Source organism: Vicugna pacos, chromosome 2 (assembly GCF_048564905.1).
Source record: "Vicugna pacos chromosome 2, VicPac4, whole genome shotgun sequence".
Classification (NCBI taxonomy): Eukaryota; Metazoa; Chordata; class Mammalia; order Artiodactyla; family Camelidae; genus Vicugna; species Vicugna pacos.
This window is the reverse complement of record NC_132988.1, coordinates 79,257,938-79,281,989: the sequence shown is the minus strand read 5'-3', so window position 1 is coordinate 79,281,989 and position 24,052 is coordinate 79,257,938. Positions and strand designations below refer to the sequence as shown.

Sequence of the window (24,052 nt, the reverse complement as noted above, 5' to 3'; positions counted from 1 at the left end):
AGCCAAAACACTTAATTAAGAACAACTAAGAAAACTTCATGGTTTAAAATTATGTATACTCATAAAGAGCAAAGTCAAGTCACCTCTCCCTGAAATTGAAATCTCATATTAATAATTTAGTTCAGGACCAGTCATCCTTACTCCTTTTCTCATATACTGTTGCTAAATCATGCTGTCTTCACCTTTTATTTCAGCTAGTTAATCTTTTGGACACTGGTTGTGACCTTAAAATTAACCCAATTAAATTTAATTTTGTATGATTTGGCCCATCATTCTAGCTTGCCCTCATTCTTTGCAATGCTGGCTCTGCCATCCAACTGTGTGATCTCCCCTTTAGCTTTGGACCATGCATAGGCTTGTGTGCATATTCTGACAGTGTGCCTTTCATTTGTGCACTAGGACTGGGTTCCTTGGAACTACAGAAACAAAATGCAGATGTCATAAGAATAGAACTTACAAAGTGTAACTATTAAATAATGCTTTGAGTACTGGCAATGTAATTAGAATATTTGTATAGCTTCTCAAGATTTGTGCTTTCATTTTTTTCTCCAAGCTTTATTGAGATACTATAGAAAAATAACTTTGTATAAGTTTAGGGGTGTACAACATGATAATTTGATGTACAAATATACTGTGAGATGATTAGCACAATAAGATTAGTTAACACAAGATTTGTGCTTTTCAATGCATTTATTCTGGCAAGTTTGCTTTAAAGTTATTTAAGCTAACATATCTGCCTCATTTATTGATATGCCAGTCAGCCAATGTATCATCAAGAGACAGTCTACTCAGGATGGTATAGTAACTGTGAAGTCTAATAATAGGTTAGTAAAAAATTAATAAATAAATGATAAGAGAGCCCAGCCTCAGTGGTAACAAAGGCCATTAATACCTGGAATCAGCTCAAGAGGTGAAACCAGAGCACTGGCTGTGAGCTCACAGCCATCAGGGAGGGTACACTGCACATTCAACACGAAGGCAGGCTCAGAGGGGACACAGCTAATGCAGGAAGGTCTTCACAAGAGAGTCTTAGCTAAGGAGATGAAAGCAGAAACGCGAAGTAAGAGAGGAATTAGAGCTGAAGACTGGGCAGGATGATCAAAGAAAGAACCAGACAGAATGTGTGAGCCATCCTGAATTCCTGTGATATAAACAGGCAGTTGTTAGGGAATCTAATCCATCAAAACTAATTAAGAAAAACAGCAGAGTATTTTCAGGCCACCAGCTCTTTAATACATGTTCAGTAATTTATCTGAAAAGTGAAGACTTGATCTTACACTGGATATGACCTACAAGAGCCCTCAGCGGGTGGAGAATGTTGTAGGCTCTCAAAGTCCCAGCAGTGTCAGCTGAACATAGGCAGCAGGGTCACCTGGTACAAACATACCACTAAGTTCATACCTTCAGCTGAGTGGCTCCTAACACACAATTTTTAGTTTGAAAAAAACAGGTGGTGTTAATTTCAATATTTTATTTAATTTTCTATATCTAAAAAGTATTACTTAAACATACAATCAATATAAATATGATATTTTACATTTTTTCATACTGTGTTAAAATGCTGTGTGTATTTATGCTGTTAGCCCCTACCAGTTTGGACTAGCCACATTTCATATGCTAAATACCAACATGTGGCTCATAGCTACAACTGGACAGTGCAGAGCTAACATGTCTATTATATTCTTCAATTGATATGTGAGAAAACAAAAATAATGACAAATAATTTTTGAAAATCACATTACAGTCTAAGAATTGTAATCTCCTCAGATCCAAAACAATAACTTATGGTGTCGGTATGACAAATATAACCTCTAGCTGACAAGTTAGAGAAATAATAACTTAACATCTCATAAGTTAGGACCACAATCATAGTAATAAAAGTGAACCCAAATTTTCTTCTATTGAGAAATTAGGCTGCCTCAGAATGATTAAATAAATTACCAAAGGCTAGCTAGCATGTCAACTGCAGAATATGAGTTAAAGTCTGGGCCACTTTTCTCCCAAATCAATGCTCTCATGACTACAACAATAATGCAGAGGCCCTCAGGCTTACATATACAAATACCTGAAGGCTCTCTTTCCCTGCAATTGGTCTGAAAGTCAACAGTAATCACATTACTAAACTTTGGGTTCTTCCTTGAACTACTGACCAAGGGCTATTCAAAGGTGTGATGTAATTCTTCAACCCTCTCTTCTCACTTTTGTGACATAATTGTCACAGGAGTGTTTTAATGGGTTCTTACTATTTTTATGGCAAGAAGAGGCACCTTCAATTTGTAGAGGTAAGATTTGACACAAATTATTAAAAGTATCTTTTTTGGTAGTAACATGCACATGACTAAGCATAATGTGATCCCATTTTATATAATAATCAATGACAAAGTATTCCTCTATAATTATATTTTTGAATAAATATAACATATATGTAGCATACGCTTTATAATTGTAATAGCTTGCAGAAGACAACACAGCAGGTTATTACCTTCGGGTTGGAAGGACTATGTGGTAGAGGGTAAGGAACAAGTACAAAAGACAGAGGCAAATGCAAAGTGAGAAAGGGAAAAAAAACTGCATCTATAATATGACTCTGCTTATGTAAAATACAGGTTTATATATATGCATACAGATACATACGTATGTTGTATGCATACATATATATACTACATATACACGCAAATATATGTATTTTTAAATGATCTCTTTACAGTCATGTCATATGAACAGTTTATAGCTGATAGCTATGTACCAAGATGATTGATTAGCTTTTAAAATCTGAAGCAGAGACTTGACAATTTGATTGCTAGGATTTTAGGAATATAATTTTTTTAATATATACCATATAATTCAATAACTATTCTGAAAGATTTGACAGACTGAAATAGCAATCAGGAGAATATTTATTGATCCTTCACTGCGTGCCAGGTACTGGGGCCAGGGTTACAACAGTGAACACGACCACGTCTCTTTCCTCAAAGAGTTTACATTCTAATGTGGGGGAGCAGACAGTAAGTAAACATAGAAAATTTAATTACGATAATTTCAGAAACTTTTAAATGAGCTGAGTAAACATAGTGACAATTTGGTCTAGGTTTGTACCACTGAAAATAATGAGATGTGGTCAGATTCAGAATATAGCTTGGAAATACAGGCAATTGGACTTGCTGGTGGATTTGATGTGGGCGATGAAGGGAAGAGAAGATTTAAGAATAATCTCCATGTTTTTGGCCTGAACAACCATTGAGTGGATGATACAATTTACTGATATGTGGAAGGACTGAGAGAGGACAGTTTCTTTTTATTTTGTGAGAAAATCAAGAGTTCTGTCTTAACCTAGTTAGGTTAGAGAAGTTTAAAAGACACCCAAGTAAAAATGTTGAGGAGGCAGTCAGATGTATGAGTCCGATGCTCTGGACAGAGTTCAGGGTGGAGATGAAAATTTGGGAGCCATTAGCACTTAGATGCAATGCAATAAACAGGCTATCCTGAGAAATGTGTCACCAGAGTAGACTGGAGGGCTGAAAAAATTAACTCTGGGGCACTCTAACATTTAGAGATGTGCTAAAGAAATGGAGATGACAAACCTAAGAACAATTTGAGAAAGCAAACTGACCAAGAACACAAGCCAAGAGCAACAGATGAGGAAGGCAGAGTATGTGGCTATAAAGACAGGCAGGTGGTAGAAAAATTAGATATCTCTTGTTGATCGCATTTATTTTTCTCTAGGAAAGATAAGGCCAATTCATCGATTGAGAGTAAGAAAAAATAAAGAGTATTTTGAGGTTGGAGAGGAGAAGAGAAGGTGTCAAACAGTCATCTAATAAGGATGAAGGGGAATTAACTAGAAAAGGAAAATAGGATTTTCTGATAGTGTTCAGTGCTTTTGAGATCTGGGGTTATAACTCTGAAGTGAGGCTGGCCAGCATCACAGTGTGACTGTTATCCAGCGCTGTTTAGCTGCTGTCGTATGGGGCCAGGGTGCTCAAGTAACTGGGCTTAAGGAGGGCTGAAGTTTGGTCAAGTGCACACAGTAGGGGGGTCAGGAAGTCAAGAGAGTCAAAGATGTGAGCAAGGGAATGGTGTGTTGTCAAGCACGGGCTCTAAGTTGGGTAAAAGGGGGAGGAAGGACATTAAGGGTTACAAACAGCAAAAATGTGGAGACTCCGTTGATATGAAGTCTTTAAGAGGTAGAATTACCAAAGTAGGGGTACAAGAGTTGAGAGTTAGTAAGTTGGGAGGTAAAGTCAGAGAGGAAAGTGGGGCTTGGAGGTGGTGCAGTTAGCGGTGATACCCGGTGTGGATATAAAAATATGCAGGAGTCAGGCAGTTAGAGAGGAGGGAGACATTTCCAGAGCTAAGAAAGTCCAAAGCAGCTGAGCACAGCAACAAGAGCAGTGGAAGAGACACAGGAGTGAGCCGCGGAGAGGAAGCAGCTGCATGGGAGGTAGCCGTAAAATCTGAAGTCTCGAGCTACAGAAGAACCAGGGGTTCACAAGGAGTGAGATAGGAAGGTTTGTAGGCAGTGAAGAAGAGTAAGAGGCCATCTCTTCACTTCCAGGCCCTGCCGATCACACTGAGTATGAGAGAAAACACAGCTGCCCCTGGAGTGACTGCAAAGGAAGTGGCGTTGGTACAAGCTAGTGTCACTTGAACAAGTAGGTGACAGGAAGAATCAGACAAGAGCTAGAGGATGATGTGCAGTTTCCAGACAACAGACTCTGGGTTCCTGAGGGCCGAGTGGGAGATTCAGATGAGCAGGAGAGGCACGAGAGGGCACGAGACCAGGGTATATCCTGAGGAATAAGAGGAGAACTGTTTTGAAATCATGAATAATCTGGGAGGCCTCATCTTTTAATGGTAAAACTTAAGATAAGCAGGGATGGAAGGCTTGAGGGAACTGGCCCTGAGGCTCTGGGAGCCCTCAGCTCCACAGGGAGAGACACTGGCTTCCAGAACACTCGGGTTCCCGCCCACAGCTCGGGATGTAAAGTCATGCCTTCAGGTTCTGGCTGTCCTTCTGTAGTAAGTGCTGTCTTCTCCTCATCAAAAGAGCCAAGGACTAGGTTGAAAACTAAACAAGGCACTAACCCAGGGCCTGAGAGGCTGAACTAGATGTAAGGAAATATTCATGTACTCCCTCCAGCACGTGCCTATTATGACCAACTTGTTGCTAATTTCCTGGACATTGATTACTGCTTTTATGTAAAATCCTTACATTCTCAAATGCAAAAATACGTACCAGAAACCTGGGGGTGGGTATAGCTTAGGGGGAGGGTATAGCTCAGTGGCAGAGTGTGTGCCTAGCATGCACAAGATCCTGGGTTCAATCCCCAGTACTTCCATTAAAATAAATAAGTCAATAAATAAACCTAATTACCTCCCCCCACCAAAAATCAAACAAACAAACAAACAAAATACTTGGAATAGTGTTTACAAGAGCACCAGAGCAGCCTCACTGGGACAAAAGACAAAAGGAAAATATTAAAAAAAAAAAATTTTTTTAATTTGAAAAGGAGGCAAAAAAAAAGAGTAAGTGACAGAAAGAAAAGGAAATAGAGAAAGATATAAAATGCATATTTTGATTAAGTAAATAATTTCCTTTCATAAAAAAATTAAATTGATCATTAGTTCTATGTATTTTAAATGACACGATGAGAGCTCCTATATTTACGTGAAACAAATTAGTTTTCCAAATATAAAGGTCACTCATTTCAATAGCTGAATTTTCTGACTTCTTCCAATTATCAGAGCAATGCATGTGGAAAATAAATAATAAAGTCCCGTTATGGTAATGCTATAACGTATTACAGGAAAAGAGAGAAAGAAGTCTCTTGGGAAAGTCAAGCAGCCTAATTAAATATTACACTTGTGCTACTGTCTAGGCAATTTTTTTTATTTAGAAATGAGAAAACTAGCTCTAAAGACAGTTTGTTTTCTAAATATGATTTTATACAACAATTGCCAAATAATTATATTTATAGTGGTACATGCTCATCCAAATGTCCTTAAGCTGGAGAAGCCCACCATCTGCCCTGCACACCATTTGGAATCAGAATAGCTATTTGTGAGTCATAATGACCAAAGGCTTCTGGCTACACACTGCCAGGCTCACCCCCTCACTCCTGCTGTTAACAGGCAGGCTGATGACACCAGAACTAATTCCTCCAGGAGTCACAAAGGACCTGATATCCTTAAAACAGTCAATAGTTTGGGTCTTAGAGGATATTCACATTGTGACACACACACAAATATACACACATCTAGTTTTTTCTATAAATAAAACTTGAAAGGAAATTTAATATGTCAATAGTTAGTTCTAGGATATTGTTCTCTTGCAGCATTAAGCCAAGCATGTTTCTCATAAGCTAAGTTTATTACAGCTCAGGCAATACCCAATTTCAAAAAGCAATAGTCCATCTATTATGTGAAACAAACTGGGGTAGATTCTTTATTTAAAAACTCAGGAAGTTCACCATCTTTTAAAGGAGACAGATACAATCCAAATAATTATGAAATTGTGATTGCAATCACAGCATTCTATAAAAGTGTATTAACTGGTCTTCAAGTGGACCAGCATTATTGCTGGGCTAGAAAAATTGAATGGAATAATAAATGTGAACTGATTGTTGAAAGGGCAGATCCCACTCAAGCTGTGTAGGGTAGAGGGTATTTTAAGTAGATTCTCAAAGTATCTTAAGTCAAGTCGGGATTCCTATGATTAAGAATTGAACTTGAAAAGCCAGTCACAATCACACACTCCATCAGGCAGCATTCACACAAGCATTAACATAGCCTTTACTTCTTTTCTCTGCATCTTCCCTCACCATGACTGCATGTGGCCAACAAGTCCACAGGTCCCAGGTCTACATGATCTCCTGGGTCCAGTGCCTACCAGTTTGTTTGAATCAAGCTCTGTTTCCCAGCTCCAAATTCCAAGCTTGGCCTGGGTCAGATGTCCGTCTATGGTCCAGTTAGCCACAGCATGATGGATGAAGTCATGTGGTATATAAGGCTACCCCTTCCAGGGACTAGAGGAAGACAGATTCCCCAAGGAAAGGGTGTGTGTAGGGAAAGGATGATTGGCATCTCTACCACAAAGGCATTCGTTACTCATGGTCCCACATGTCCCAGCCTTTGCACTTGGACAGCTCCCAACACACCACAGCATATGCCAACAATTATCTCAGGAGTGGACACACTGTGGTATCAGCCAGCCTTGGCATTGCCTTGAGAGTGTAAGTAATAAAACACCTCCATCATACGACTGTGTGTTAATTAGCATGTGTGAGGTCACAGAAGGCTCTCTTGAGGACTCTTGGTAGTAGTATAAAATTCTTGCCACATTCCCTATAATTATCCCAATGGGAAGTCAAATATTCCACATTCATAAGTCAGGCTTCTTAAAGCAAAAAAGAAAAAATAAGTAACTTTACTACAAGAAGAAGAAATCACACACAGTTACCCATATACAGAATAAAAACAGATGGGTTTGCATGGATTAGTGAGTGGCTTCCTATACTCTTTGTGAGTATTTCTGCTCAGCCACTTGAGGTCAGTGTTTCTTCCTATCATTCTGAAGTCTGCATTCTCTCAAAACCCAAAATATTTCTACATCTGATCCAAGTTGACTTTCCTTTTCCTGTCCCTCTTGATCTCTGCTGTGTTTGACAATTCCAGCTAGTATCTTTTCTTATTTCCAGATCCTCACACAGATCCCCAAGTTCTCCTTGAGCCATTATTTCTGGGGTCCAGAGCCATCTCCCTTTACTATATAAACCAATCATAATTCCCCTATTCACTATCAGCTCCTATTTCTATTGGTATATATTACCAATATACACCAACAAGAAGCCTGTAGGTAATTAAGCACCTGATTTTACTGGTCTGGATAGTAATTTCAATGGGGAAAATTCATATTTTGTCCTTAATTTATTGATACTCAGTGTTGGCTCTGAAAGTATTTTGTTACAACAAACGTGAACATCACATTCTACTCTTCTTCCTGAACGTTCAAGCAACAAGACCCTTTAAACTACTGGACCAAATGAAAGAATGAAAAGACAAAAGATCTTTTTTTTTTCTAAATAGACATAGGTCATAAAAAATATTTGAGAATAAGTAATAGATATGATATCAAGAAATGGCAACTAAGGAAATAGTTACTTTTATACATTTCAAAGCAATGCTATTTATTCAGCAGTTCAAATAGTCATGATTTAAAGGAGAGCAGAGTCCATTTATTCATAAACACCATTTATAAATGCCTACCTTACACAGATGCTATGCAAGAGCAAATTAAAGTTTAAAATCCTATCTCTTGGGAACTTTAGAGTCTAATTGAGAAGGAAATGCATATTAAAGAGAAATAATCACTCTCAACTTTTAGGGACCCTGAACACATTCTATAACATTTTAACCAGCTAAAAGGGTTATGCCTTTTTTCTCCCCACTTGATTGATAACATAGCTAAGCATAGAATTCCAGATTGGAAAACATCTCAATTAGAATTTTGAACATGTCACTCCATTATCTCCTAGCATCCAGTGTTGCTCATGAGAAGACACCTGCAATTTTAAATTCTGGTCAATTTTTTTTCCTCAACAGAAACTTTTGGGAGTTTCTCTTTGTTCCCAGTGTTTTGAAGTTTCATAATGATGTATCATAACATGAATCCTTTCCTCATCCTTTGTTCTCAGTGGTCCCTATCAATCTGGCAATTTGTATCTTTCAAATAAAATATATTTTCCTGATATGTAACCCCAATTGTTTATTCCCCCCTATCTTCTCTTTTCTGTTTATTCTATTATCTGGACAGAGGATCTCTTGAACTTACTTTCAAATAGTTGAGAAAGTATAAGAAAATGTGTATCTCAACCTCTTTGTTTTACTCATAAAATTTCCTCAAATACACCTTTCATTTTATTGAATTTTTAATTTCTAATTCCATAGTTTTTATTTCTAAGAATTCTAGTTTGTCTACTCAATGTCCTTTTTTTGTTTCATTTAAGGAATATATTTTCCCCTCTATTTAGGGATATTAATTACAGCTTTCTTATTTTTCTTTGCTCTTTACATTTTTTTCCCCTATGTTCTTTACTTATACTTATTCGTTTTGGCCTCTGCACATTAAGAAGCTGCCTCAAATGTCTATCGATACTTGCTTGCCTGTTCTTTTTAAGCATGAGACACTAAAAGGCTGAGAAGATGTTCTGTGTGTAGGTGGGACTTGCTGACTGCTTCACTGATGTGGGTCAGTGGTGCCGTTTCACGGGGCCTCCAACAGGCAACATCTGTAGACATCTTCTCTTGGACTGCTAAATTTCACCAGAGGGAAACCCTCCAATTCACCTACGAGTCCGGCAGTATTATCAGAGCTGATTTAGGAAATGAGGGGAAGGGAATGCTATTGTACAGTATATAGATTTTAATTTAATATATTTGTTTTCTGTATGTTTCCCCTGCTTTCAGTTGAGCCTAAGACCAGAGTCTGTTTGATTCAAAGTCTGTGTAAATTAAACCTCTCATTTGCTATGAGCATGGAGAAGGGGCTCAGCAAACTGCTGGAGGGGACCAAGGGACCTAACTGTTTTTATACAGACTTTCAACCAATCCTCATATTTTCAGCCCTGCCTGTACCCACTCTCTCTTTTCACAAGTACCTGAAATTCCTAAGCCTTTCTAGGGCTTGTGGCAGACTAAGCTGACCCCTGTGTTTCCTCCACTGCTAGCTTGGGTGGCAGATTCCTCTTGTCTTCTTCATCTGTTATTATTCATATATATAGGTAATATAAAGATGGTCATAAATTTTTTTGCCTCATTTGTTCTATAGAGACTATTACTTTGACAAATAAAATATAGCAGAAATGGAACTGTGCCAGTTGTCGGACCCGGGCGTTACAGAGTGACGTCTCCATATCTGGTCTCTTGGACATTCATGGTAGGTGCTCTGAGGTAAACAATCCAACCGCCCTGCAGGAGAGGCAACATGGAAGGCCCGACTGAGACCACATGGCAAAGGAAAGAGACCCAGCTGAGCCTTAGCTGCTGCTGCTAAGGTGCATGAGTAAAGTACCTTGGCTAGTCCAGATCAGCCCTGCTGCCAGATAAATACCCCTGAGAGATCACAGTCATGCTACATGAAATGGAAGAATCACCCAACTGAACCCTGCCCAAATTTTTGAGCATAAAAAAATTGTGAAGTGTGATAAAACAGTTGTCATTTTAATCCATTAACTTCTGAGATAGTTAATAGCTCTGCAGCCACAGATAACCAGAACAATCTGCTTTCCCCTTCCAAACTATCTTGCAGTTTTCCCTTCTCCTGGTCTTCTTGTCCTGGGGGCTTATGACTTTTGTTTATAATTTCAACAGAGTTTTCAATGGAGGTAACAGTGAATGCATATATGCTATCTACCATGCTTAAGGGGAAGTTGCCTCATTTATTCTTTGATCTCTTTTATATTCTAAAGTCTGACTTATTTTTGATATATTTCATCGTCAGGTTTTTGTTAGATTTTTTTAAATCTGAAGGGAAATTCTGACGACATAAGCTATCCCTTCCATTAATTATACTTCCACAAACGAAATTCTCTCTGATAAAACAATTACATTCCTTCTGGTCTACCAACACATCTGCAATACTAAGATTGAGCTATATTTCTAATAAAGTTTAGCATTCATTATTTTTCCCTAAAAAGCCTATGACAGATAACAGTAATGAATTTAATGCCACATGTCAACTCATTTTACAGAACTAAAGAGACTGTCCTTTCTGAAAATCTAGTTAAAGAAATGTCTAATCTCATCTTTTAGGCCTATTCCTGATAGGATCCATCAGCACATGGTAAAAATTGGATCAAATGCATGCTTTCTGGCATGCACTAGCAGCCAGCAAGCTCATGCATTCGTGTTTGAAATACACCCAGGATTTCAAATAGACAGAGATGCCACTTGAGAAGGAAACACACCAGTGATTGGGATCCCAATCATTCCTGCACCCCAACCCAAATTGTAACACGTGATCCTCTTTAGGAGCAAGACATTAGGTGGGAGTATAACCAATAACAGATGCTCTGACTGCTATTTCCCTGGAAGTAGGCATGTCACTGACATATGGCTAAACAGCAATTACAGTGATTTAGGGATTTATACGAGTCAGTGACTCCTGCTACCATAAGCCTGATTATAACAGAGAATCAGGGAGTCGGGGAAGAGGAAGGAAGGATAACCCTAGATTTGTCTGTATTTCTAGGTGGGTGCTCAACAGACATCAGTTCCCTGCCCTACTCTTTTGTCCCCAGCGTGGAGCTATCTGATGAACCCCATAAATGGAGCCAATTCAAGAAAAGGGAAAAAACAATGATTCTGGAGACTGTGCTGTAGTCCAGAGCTTCTCAAATACACTGTGCATACAAATCACCTAGGACTTGATTAAAATGCAGATTCTGATTCATTGGGTCTCACTGGTGCTGAGATTCTCCACTTCTAACAAGATCGGAAGTTATGCGAGGGCTGCAGGTCCACAGAACACACTTTGATAAGTAAGACCATAGCCAGTTGTTTACACATCTCTTTTCCCTCAATAAATTTCAGAACTTATCCTCCCAGTGTACCAACAAAATTCAAAAAAGGTTTTGCTGAAAGTTTAGGGCAAAATACCACAGCATAGCATCTTAAAAACTAAACGTGTATGTATCCCTAAATATCTTAGTTTTTTTTAATTGAAGGACAGTCAATTACAATGTGTCAATCTCTGGTGTACAGTACAATGTCCCAGTCATGCATATACATACATTATTATTTTGATTTGCTTTTTTGAGCTTTATAAAAATGTTATCATCTAGTATATAATCTTCTGAGACTTGCTTTTTTCCTTCATGTTTGTAAAATGTCCATACAGTCGCAACTCAACAATAAAGATAACGTTCTGATTCTTAGGCTGGCTGATAAGTCCACAAATGTTCATTTTATTATTATAGTTCAAAAGTTAAACATCACTATATATTCTTTTATATGTACCAAGAATTACTTTCTAAAAAACATTTTAACTAAATAGTTGGTACTGCCATTGTTAAAGTGCCTACAGAAATGTCTTATTTCTGATCATCCCTTCCACGGAGTCCCATTGAAGATCACATTATCGGATTCCAATCTCCCTCCCTCTCTCCTCTCATTTGCTTTCCTTTAATTAAAGCTCTTAACCTTTCAATCCCTATTACTGATTTTTTCTACATAACATTAACTTGTGACAGACAGTCCCAGTATCTCAGCAGTTTTATACAATAATACAATATTCTTGCTCTTATTAAATTCAGAGCTAAAGTTCCCAGCCAGGAGATCTCCTGGGCAGCTCCTCTAAGCAGTCAACTCAAGATCAGGATATTTCCATTGTGTGTTCCACCGTCTCAAAAGCCTTCCTCTCCTGCTATGTGGTTAGGGGGAAAATTGAGGAAGATTGCATAGCGACTTTTATGGCCAGGACTGGAAGTGGCATATATCACTTCCACTCACATTCCATCGGAAGACCTCAGTGACACAAGGGGATAATGGGAAATATGTTTTCTTGTGTGCCTGGGGTAAAAGTAAAATAATTTCATGAACTAAAAAAAAAAAAATTACTCATGTTCCCTGCCACCATGCATAAGTGCTTAAAAGCTAAATTCTTGGTAAAATTCATGAAATGAATTGTTATGGGTAGTTATCCATGAAAAGGAAAATAATTTGACTTCATACACCTGGCTCCTGAATAGCTGCAAAATATTTTGAAACTCCATTTTGTTTTATTGGTTAAAAAAATTTGCCTATATACCTCTTAAATATTTCAAGTTCAGTTCCAGAACTGCAATAAAGCAAATATCACAATAAAATGAGTCACATGAATGTCTTGGCTTTCCAGTGCATATAAAGTATGTTACACTATACTGTAATCTATTAAGTGTACAATAGCATCATGTCTTAAAAAAAAACGCACATACCTTACTTAAAAATACTTTATTACCAAGAAATGTTAGTCATCATCTGAGACTTCAGCAAGTCATAATCTTTTTGCTGGTAGAGGGTTTGAAATACTGCAAGAATTACTAAAATGTGACACAGAGACATGAAATGAGCAAATACTGTTGAAAAAATGGCACTGATAGACTTGCTTGATGCAAGATTGACACAAACCTTCAATTTGTAAAATTAAAAAAAATGCAGTATCTGTGAAGTGCAATAAAGTAAAGCACAATAAAATGAGGTATGCCTATCACTGAAACTCAATCAAATATTCGAGGACTACATTAGGACCTTTGGGTAATACGAAAAGGAAATCATAGTCCCTGTTCTCTGAAGGCTTATACTCCAGTTAGGAAGAAAAGGTACTAGCTGTGCAATGATTTATAATCTAAATATCAATTTTAAAATAACGTAAGACCGATCGCCAATTGATTGTTGCAGATTTATGGAATGTAAGTTTTGATAAGGAAATGGTAAATTATGGCTAGGGAAATTTGGAAGAGTTTAAAAAGTTACATAGATAGATAGGTAGACAGACAGATAGGTAGATGGATAGATATAAAAGAACCTTTTCTCCAAGAACTACAAGGCACTCTTGCAATGCACAGAAGACTACAGACAGAAATTAACATATTTTTATTTTATTAGCTTGACCTATGCTGCCATAGGCCCATTTATCCTGTGGCTCATCTCCTAGTATAGTTTATGCTCCAGTAAAAATAAGATACTATAATGTCCTACTCTAACTGTTATTCTTCCAGTTTATGTTTAAAATGCCCTTAGTAATAAGAAAACAGGCAGGTTCATTTATTGCTTAGGGCCTCTAAATTCAGTAGACAACATCCTGTATTGCCCTTAAAATTAATCACATCCTATAGTATCTCAAAATGAACTTTAGCAAATAATGCAGCTGTGGTAAAATTTGCATATCAGATCTACAGTGTATTCAAAGCTTCTATTTCCCCCATCTCAGCATTTCTCTCCTAAATGAGATTGTGTATATCTGATAAGAGCAAAGGTGGAGTGCACAGCAAGGAATGTCAGCCTTAATAAAAGGAACATATATGTGACTTTTTCTTGTCCTCTGGGACCACGGTAACAATGTTCAAGCAGATGGAGACACAGCAAGTTGCAGTTGCCATTTGGGGCAGGACACCTAGGTTATCTAGCAAGATCAGATTTTCTCTTACTGGCAGTTTCATAACAGGATGATGGATCCATTTAGAACTACTGAAGGGAAAAGTTGTGGCTCATGTTCATCAAAATCAGTATCACTCCAAATTCTAAGACAGAGGGACTAGCCTAAGAAAAAAACCCAAAGGAAATCCACCCTAACCTTTCGCTGACCTCTCCCATCCCTTTTCTCCTGCTCCCCATTACAAGCACCTGATAGTCTCCAGTTCCCTTCCTCTATCAAAATGCTCCCTTAGAAAGAGGTCTGCCACTATCTGTATCTGAGTGATGTACTTTTCAAGGAGGAAGGAGGAAGAATGTAGAGCAGCTGCTGGGAACAATGTGGCTACAGATAGTGTCTCAGAGTAAAACTCAGGCCACGCATTGAGAAAAGTACGCTTGATTCAGAGTAGAAGACTTTCATACTGAAACAGACACACAAACAGAGTAGAATCTACTTTTAAATGAATTCTAAACATAAATTCTCAGATTAGGGCAGATTGGCTTCTGGATCCAAATCACTGCTACCTCCAACTCAGGTCTGCATGTATGTATTTACCTTACTCTACTCTGATGATACTTAGGTGGAAAAGTTTGAGAAGCACTGTCTTCATACTTGTACTATGTTTGGATCTATTTAATTTTCAATCCACTCATTACTTTCCAGTGAGTCAAGAAGCAGATGTTGTTATTTACCTATGTTACATATAGGTAACGACTGTGTAGCACAGGGAGCTATATTCAATACCTTGTAATAGTCTATAATGAAAAAGAATATGAAAAGGAAAGATTTCTATACATATAACTGAATCACTATACTGTATACCAGAAATTAATTCAACATTGTAAACCGACTATATTGTTATTACATAAGTAAATTAACTAACATCAAAAAAAGAGAGAGAGAGAAGGAGATCTGTATAGGAAGCTCTCTTTTCCATAGAGCAATGCTTCTTACCTTTTTTCTGCATGAAGCTGGGGATAAGACACCCTTCAATGAGTAATACAGAGATTGATTCTCAGCAGAACATCAGAATATTGGCAGAAAGTTAATTCTGATCTTTCCCTCAGGAGGGAGTTCTCTATTACCTCACCCCACAATTCTACCTATTCATTTAGCCAATCAGCATGTAAAGTCTGCTCTCTGTAAGTGAAGTGCTATACAATAATTAAGAAACTTACATATGTTTTAGGTTGGGAAAAGGAAAGACAGTGAATAGTCCATTGTTACATAATACAACAATCAAAATTTATAGACCTTTGAAAAAACAATAAAATATGTCTGAAAATCAAAAGAATAAAAAAAAATTAAAGCAGACCCTGGGATGATTCCAATATTGGAATTAGCAGAAAGGTTCCCTTATAGTCTTCAGGCATCACCATTCCTGTCTCAACCCAACCACAAATGAGTCATATGGGAGACCAGGAAACACAGCCTACAGGGCTCAGACGCCAGCATACAACACACAGCAGGGTATGAAGGAGAAGGAATCTGAGGACAAATAGTCTGGGACCAGCACAGAAATCATACAGAAAAGGACTATAGAAAGAACATTAGGTCTGGCAAGCGTGAAGTCAGAAACATCCTTACTAGCAGTAAGAGGACCACTGATGTGTTGTATCCCCACCACTAATGGTTTAAAAGGTAGAGAAAGGCCTGCAGTTTCTCATCTCCTCTGAACTGAATTTTTAAATTCCCTATAGATAGCATTGATCACCGGTAGCAGCACCTTAAAGAACAAGGGAGGCATCAGGCATGCATTCGTGTACTTTTCTTATGGACAAAATTTACACAGTGGTTTGCTAGGCAATCAAAGTGAAAGTAACCATGAGCCATTTTTATCATTGCTCTTTTGAGTCCTGATCTAATACCAACTTTCATACCCTTGCCTAGCTCAATTTCTCTCTTCACTGACCTTTTGCTACTTGTTTTTTCGTTTGTTTTTCTCTTCCATCTTCACCTTGCCCATTAGCTTTCTTCCTCCTTAAGACTTTGTCTTGTCAAATAAGAACTCTTCCTTGAACTGCATCTTGAAATTTCCTTCCTGTCTTGTCCTGATCCCTACCATGCCAATGCTTCCCTTGGATATCATTCCACAGGCTCTCCTCTCACTGGTTTTCCTGACCTCAAAGGTGGAGTAGACCACTTTTTAAAGACATCTGTATCAAAAGGGAAATAATAGTGCAATCAACCAACCACCTTAAGCTAAATTTCAGGAATTTCTGGCTTCGATGTGTTCTAAACAACTCACCCATTAAAAAAGACGGACATTTTGCCATTTGTGACCCTTCATTCACTTTTTTTTTTCACTTCAAAAGCTAGAATTTTATAACCGGCAGAGACATTTCCATTACATCAAAAACAACAAAATACTTAGAAATAAACTTAACCAAAGAGGTTACCTATACTTTGAAAATCAAAATGACACAAAGAAATGCAAAGATTTCTTGTCCTCTTAGATTGGAAGAATCAACACTATCAAAATGGCCACACTACCCAAAGCAATCCACAGACCCAGTGCAACCCCCATCAAAGTACTCACGACATTCCTCACAGAACTAGAACAAACAATTCTAAAATTTATAAGGAGCCACAAAAGACCCCGAACAGCCAAAGCAATCTTCTGTAGGTCTTTTTTTTTTTTTTTCCTCTCTCTTTCTTCTTTTTGTTCTCTTTTCTTATGGTTTGATGACTAGAGAAGTTCCTTTAACATTTGTTGTAAAGCTGGTTTGGTGATGCTGAAATCTTTTCGCTTTTGTTTATCTGTGAAGCTTTTGATTTCTCCAACAAGCCTGAACTAAAGCTTGCTGGATAGAGTATTCTTGGTTGTAAAATTTCCTCTTATATCACTTTAAGTATGTTGTGCCACTCCCTTCTGGTCTGTAGAGTTTATGCTGAAAAATTAGCTGATAACCTTATGGGAGTTTCCTTGTATGTTATTTGTTGCTTTTCTCTTGCTAATTTTAATATTTTCTCCTTGTCCTTCCTTAACTGCTGTCGATTGATGACTGTGCGTTGGTGTGTTTCTCTTTGGGCTGATTCTGTTTGGTACTCGGTGCTTCCTGGACTTGGGTGACTGTTTCCTTTCCCAAGTTGGGGAAGTTTTTGGTGATTATTTTTCCAAAAATTTTCTCAGGTCTTTTCTATCTCTCTTCTTTTTCTGGGACCCCTCTAATGCGAATGTTAGTGAGCTTCACGTTGTCCCAGAATTCTCTTAAATGATCCTCATTTCTTTTCAGTCTTTTTTCTTTTTTCTGTTCTGAAGTAGTGATTTCCCTAACCTGTCTTCTAGCTCACTGATCCGTTCTTCTGCCTCATTTAGTCTATTCTTGGTTCCTTCTAGTGTGTTATTCATTTCAGTGATTTTATTCTTCAACTCTGGGTATTCTTTATATTTTCCTACTCTTTGCTAAAATCTTCACTCTGTAGATCTACACTCCGCTTGAGTTCTCTGAACATCTCGGCTATCATCACTTTAAACTCTTTCTCAGATAAATTGCCTATCTCCTCATCACTTATTTCTTCTTCTGGGATTTTATCTTGTGCCTTGGCCTGGGAGATATTCCTTTGCCACCATATATTGTCTCTTTCTATTTTTAGGTAAGTTAGTTACATTTCTCAACCTTGGCAAGGTGACCCTCTGTGGGAGACGTCCTGTGTCCCAGCAGTACACTCCTCTCTTGCCACCCAAGGGCCAGGGTCCAGCCAGTCCCAGTGTAGAGTCTGGCCTGTGTTTGTGGATTCCTCCCACAGCCTTTGGGATTGTTGTTTTCTTATTTCTAGTATCTGCCGCTGGTGGATGAGGCTGGACTACAGGCTTATGCAGGGTTCCTGGCAGGAGGAGCCAGTGCCCGCCCACTGCTGGGTGAAGCTTGGTCCTGGACCTCTGGTGGGTAGGGCCATGTCTAGAGACCTTTGTGGCTTAGGAAGTTGGCTGATGGGTGGGGCTGTGTTCTCACCCTGTAGGTTGTTTGGCCTGAGGCTTCCTACAGGCTGTTGGGTGGGGCTAGGTCTTGGTGCTGATGATCCAATCAAGACGACAGCCTCCAGGAAAGCTCATGTAGATGAACACTCCCAGAATGTCTACCACCAGCTTTTATGACCCCTGGGTGAGCCACAGGCATCCCCCACGTCCCCAGAAGACCCTCCAAATCCATCAGACAGGCCTGGCCCAGGTTCCTATGAAATTACTGCCTCTGCCCTTGGACCTGGTGCACATGAGTTTACGTGTACACTTCCCAAGCGAATGAAGTCTCTGTTTCCCCCAGTCCCATGGGGCTCCATAAGCCAAGCCCCCCTAGCCTTCAAAACCAGATGTCCTGGGGTCTCCTTTCTTCCCAATGCCAGAACCCAAGCTCGGGATCCTGACATGGGGCTTAGAGCTCTCACTCCTGGGGGAGGGCCTCTGTGACTTAACAAACTTTCAGCTTGTGGGTTGTCCACCTGGGGTGTAAGGGGCCCAATTATATTGCAAGCACGCCCGTCCTATCGTCCTGTTATGGTTCCCTCTTTATGTTTTCAGTTGCAGGAGATCTTTTTGCTAGGTTCTAGTCTTTTTTTCAATGGTTGTTTAGCATTCAGTTGTGATTTTGTTGCAGTCATGAGGAGAGGTGACCAGAAAATCTACATTTACTCCTTCACAAAACTCTCTCTGCTTTCTTCTTATGAGGTCTCCTATGATTACATTTAGGGCCTACCCACATAATCCAAGGTAATCTTCCCATCTCCAGATATGTAACTTAACCACATCTGCAAAGTCCTTTTTACCATATAAGGTAACAGTCACAGGTTCCAGGGATTAGGACATGGATATCTTTGGTGGGGCCATTATTTGGCCTACCACAACCACTAGAAAAATGCCAGGTGTCAATACCACCATGAAAGTACTATACTACATGAAAGAAAATACTACAGTAACAATAAGAAAGTAACAAAAACAGTCAGTAAAACAGTTATTTTTTTAAAATAATTCTTTCATAATATTAATAAAGGCTTTTCATTGAATACATTTAAAGAGCTTCATAAATTTTTCATTAAACACCCAAGTGGGAAGGGCTTCAGGGAAAGTCATTTTTCTTTCCACTGTTAGAAAAATCTCACCTCACCTACAAAAAGATTAATGCAACAATTTCTGTGCAAACAAGGTTTAATTTAAATGAAACCATGGAGAAATCATAGTAGGTCAATACACACTGTCTAGAGTCCTAAAAATAATAACCTTTGTCCATGCCTTTGATTATAATTAATACAAAAATAAGGTGGATATTATCAAAGTAAAGGTCATCAAGTAGCAAGGGAAAGTAAACAAAGTTTGTAAAATATCATTCAAAGATGTCTTTCAGAAAATTGCTTAGGTAGTCATATTTTGTTTTTAAACTATATTCTTATTCTTATAGTCGGTCAGCTTGTCGGCAAAATATAGGTGCAAATTTTCATAATGTCATTAAAAGATAGATTTCATTAGCAATATTACCTGGGCTTCTACAAAGTAAAATATGCACCCTCTGTAAGAACTTGTCTAGCACTGTGAATAACAATCATCTCCAGAGTCATAGGGCATATTCTGACTTAAGACCTGTAGAACCTTTAACTCCTCTGTGCTTCAGCTTTTCATCTATAAAGTAAGGACAGCACCTACAGCTTAAGGTCAATATGCAACTTAAATAATACAGAAAAAAAATTACTTAGAGTAGTTCCTGAAAAATAATACACCCCCAGTAAATTTTAGTTATTTTCATTTTCTCAGCTTTTGAATTCACCAGTTTAGTTTTTAAAAACATGAAAAATCTGGAATGACCATAAATTATTGACCTTAATAATCAGTCATAGTGAATTCATTTAAAGTGCATGCACTCATCAAATTAGATCACAAAATTGACTATCTTAGTAATAAACACATAGATCAATGAAACAAAAGATCCAAAAATAGACTCACATAAATATGCTTACATGATTTTTGACATAGCTACAAGAGTAATTCAATTGATAGCCTTTTCAACAAATGATTATGCAGCATTTGTTCATCCATAGGCAAAGAAAAATAAATCTTGATTTAAATGTTATACCTTACACAAAAATTAACTCAAAGTATGTAGTATGTAAAAATTAACTCAAAGTAGATCATGGACTTAAATGTAACACTTGAAATTGTAAAGCTTCTAGGAAAAAAATACACAGTAATTCTTCAGAATCTAGAGTTCTTAGAATTGGTGCCAAAAGCATTATCCCTAAGAAGAAAAACTAATAAATTGGATTTCATCAAAATTTAAAATTTTGCTCTATGAAAGCCCATGTGAAGAGGATATACAGAAGGCAGAAAAGCACATGAAAAGACATTCAGCAGCATCAGCCATTAGGGAAATACAAATCAAAACCACAATGTCATTTCACAACACACCTATCACAATGGGTAAAACAAAAAAGAGACAGCACCAAAGGTTAGCAAGACTGTGTTCAGAAACCGGATCATTCATACCTAGCTGGCAGGACTGTAAAATGACACAGCCATTCTGAAAAGCAATTTGGCAGCTCCTTATAAACTAAACACTCAGCTACCATACAACCCAACAATTGTACTCCTAGGCCTTTATCCCAGAGAAAGGAAAATTTACATTTGCACAAAAACCTGTACATGATGTGCCGAGCAGCTGTATTTGTAATAGCCCAAAACTGGCACCAGCCCAGACGTCCCTCAACAAATGAAAGGCTAAATAAATTGTGGGATACTACCAGAAATTTAAAAAAAAAAAAGAAGAAACCGTGCATACATTCAACAACCTGGATGAATCTCCAACAAATTATACTGTGTGAAAAAAAAACCCAATTCCAAAATCCAACTATGATATGTACAATTACAACTCTGTAACACTCTGGGAAAGGCAGAACTATGGAGACAGCAAAAGGATCCGTGGTTACAGGAGGTGGGGAAAGGAAAGGATGAAAAGGCAGGGCACAGAGGCTTTGGGGGACAGTGAAGCTACTTTATGTGATACTATCACACATACATTTGTCCAAACCCATAGACTGTGCCACACCAAAAGTGAATGCTGTGTAAAACACAAAAAATATGGACTTACATATAAACCATGGGCTTTGGGTGATAATGATGTGACGATGCAGGTTCATGGATGGTAATACATGTGCCACTCCAGAGGGGGATGTTGGTAATGGGGGAGGCTATGCATGTATTGGGGCAAGGGGTAAATGGAAACTCTTGGTATTTTCTGCTCCATTTTGCTGTGAATCTGAAAGTGCTCTAAACAAGAAAGTCTATTTTTTAAAAGGCTACCTAGTGTATGATTCCATTTATATAACATTATTTAAATGGCAAAATACAAAAATAAGGAACAGACTAGTGGTTGTTTAAAGAGGATGTCAGGGCAGGAGGCAGGTGGGTGTGGTTATAAAGGGACAATGTTAGGGATCTTTGTGATGTTGGAACTGTTCAGTGTCTTGACTATGGTGGTGGACACATGAACCTGCAAGGTGAAAGAACTATACAGAAGTTGATATACACACATTCATTCAATACAAGTGCTAGTCCAAGTAAAACTGGACTACGTCCAGTTGTGTCCATGTCAACATCTTGGCTGTTATTACACTATAGTTGTTACCACTGGGGGAAACTAGGCAAAGTGCGCAAGAGATCACTCTGTATCATTTACTACAACTGCATGTGAATTATAATTACCTCAGTTTTAAAACTAGACTACCTTAAATTCTCCAGTAGGCTTTAACAATGCCACACAAACTTGCCTTCTTGACTTTGCTTTACAATGCTGACTCTGCAGCTAAGGTCATTAGCAAATGAACATAACACACTTTCACTCTTTGAGAATAGAAAGCTATTCTAGCCATCAAAATTGCTTGGGTCCTGGTATTGGAGGCTTGTGTCACCTTGCCTGTGAGGTTGTGCAGCCCTACCTTCCAGAGATCAAAGGAATCGAAGTCCACACAGCAGGTCCTGCCAGTGTTCGGTGGCCCACAGCCTTGTTGATGTCACTAAAACATCTGTGAAATGATCTGCTCGACTAGGTTGAAATGGCAAGTTACCTTCCAAGGAAAAAATTTTATGCCATGGAAAATTATATTACAAAGATGCAGCTAGCCACCAACAAAAATATTATGGCATAAAGCGGGTAGTAATGAGAACTGGAAAAAGCTATAAAGAGAATTTCTTTCTCTTCAGTAACCAAAGGGGTGCACTTCTGGCATTCTCTCAGAAATAAAAAGAGAATCAATCTGGATGCCTATAAGGTGGTCACTGCTTAAAAATGAACTCATTTAACCATGAAATTGCATTTATTATCTAAACTGTAAAATGCAAAGATTTTCATGGGATCTAATTGATCCTATCTGACAACAAATGTCAGACTTTGATACCAATGGAAGGGAAATGTTAACTATTACACTAAGAAACATCAGAGTCAGAGTATGAGTGAAGAAGTATGGAGCAAGGGAGGACAACAGAGTGGGAGACTAGTTTATTGTTTGCTTTTAATTTTCACTTTTTTTTTGCCCTTTTCTCTTTCTCCTTCTACTTCTCTACCCCTTCTCCTCCTTATTGTCTATTTGTTGTTTTTAAAATTCCTCATTCAACCCCCATCTCCCAGCTCTTACCTGAGTGGTTCATTTCCAGTCTTCAGACACAACTAAATGTTCTGACAGACTTGGGGAAATGGGTGAAGGAAGGAAATATAGAAATCCATTTGCATTCAGGACTGAGAAGCAAGCCCTTTGGGAAGGAGTATGTTCAAAGAACATCAATGACTTGGCCCAAGAACAAAAGCTTAGTCACTGGCAAAGAGAAAACAGAGTGTATGTCACAAGCTGTCTGCCCTGATCCCTTGACTCAGTCCTGGCTACGTCTAAGTTAATGTGTGCTCCTTTCACTAAAACCTCTAAGGCACCCAGACCAAGCAGCACCAGTTTGATATCCACGTGACCAAAATAAACCCAACACAGGAGAGACAGCCTCCCACCTCAGCAGAGGGAAGCTGCGTGTGGCTGAGGGCCCCACACGTCACCGAGGTCTCACATAGCACGGTGCTGCCTTAGGGCGTCCCAGGGCAGCATTGGCACTTGTTGCTGGTGCCCACCCAGTAGGAGGCTGTGGAAACCAGAAGCAGCTAGCAAAATGACTTTACATAGGTATCAACAGTTAGAAAGGAGTATCTGTGAGGTCACTAGAGACACCTCCAGAAATGTATAGAAAAGATACAAAAGGTAACAGAAATAATGAAATAGTAAAATATCCAGAAAAAAAAAGCATAATTTACTGTAATTAATACAAGTACATTTTTTTCCCTTAAGCTGGAGTAACTCAGGGACATACAAGTTTCAAGTACACGCAGTATTACTGAATCGGAATAAACTGACCTCAGTCTCCACCAGATCTCACTGAATAGCCCCTATATGCGTCTTCCCATTCATTACACAGTAAGATACAGCTTTCTACACTGACAGGTTTTTATACCAGCATATAAATGTGCTTGTAAAGAAACACTTCAAAATATAATTTCGTATCTATAATAATTGTCTGTAATGAATTGAAATGAAGCACATAACATACTATCAACTGCCCAATAGATGTGATCTTCTACCCCTGAGCAAACTCTGAGATATACTCAAAGATATAAAACAAAATTTATTCATAAAAGAACATCCGGGTCATACTCACAGCACCTTCCAATTTGTTCCATGATATTACCTATCTAATAAATTCTGTCTTCCTAAATGGAAAATTCCATGGCCCTTTAGCCATTATCTCCACATCTGAATTGCACTCCCTTCATAACATTCCTTAAACATCAGTCCCTTCCTTACTCTACTTCATGCCCTTTTGCTTTTGAACTATTATACCCTTGAAGCGTTTCCTTTCATATG

At 38.3% G+C, this 24,052-nt stretch overlaps 1 protein-coding gene and 1 long non-coding RNA gene across 2 annotated transcripts in view; one reads left to right on the top strand and one right to left on the bottom strand.

Moving 5' to 3' along the window:
• ARHGAP24 (Rho GTPase activating protein 24) overlaps window positions 1–24,052 on the bottom strand; it is a 701,416-nt gene that overhangs the window by 652,410 nt on the left and 24,954 nt on the right. The gene's annotated exons all lie outside the window — the stretch shown is intronic.
• Window positions 7,473–11,410, top strand: LOC140700272 (uncharacterized). Its single transcript, XR_012078655.1, has 3 exons — window positions 7,473–7,548; window positions 9,827–9,934; window positions 11,249–11,410. It is a non-coding gene; the product is annotated as an uncharacterized lncRNA (long non-coding RNA).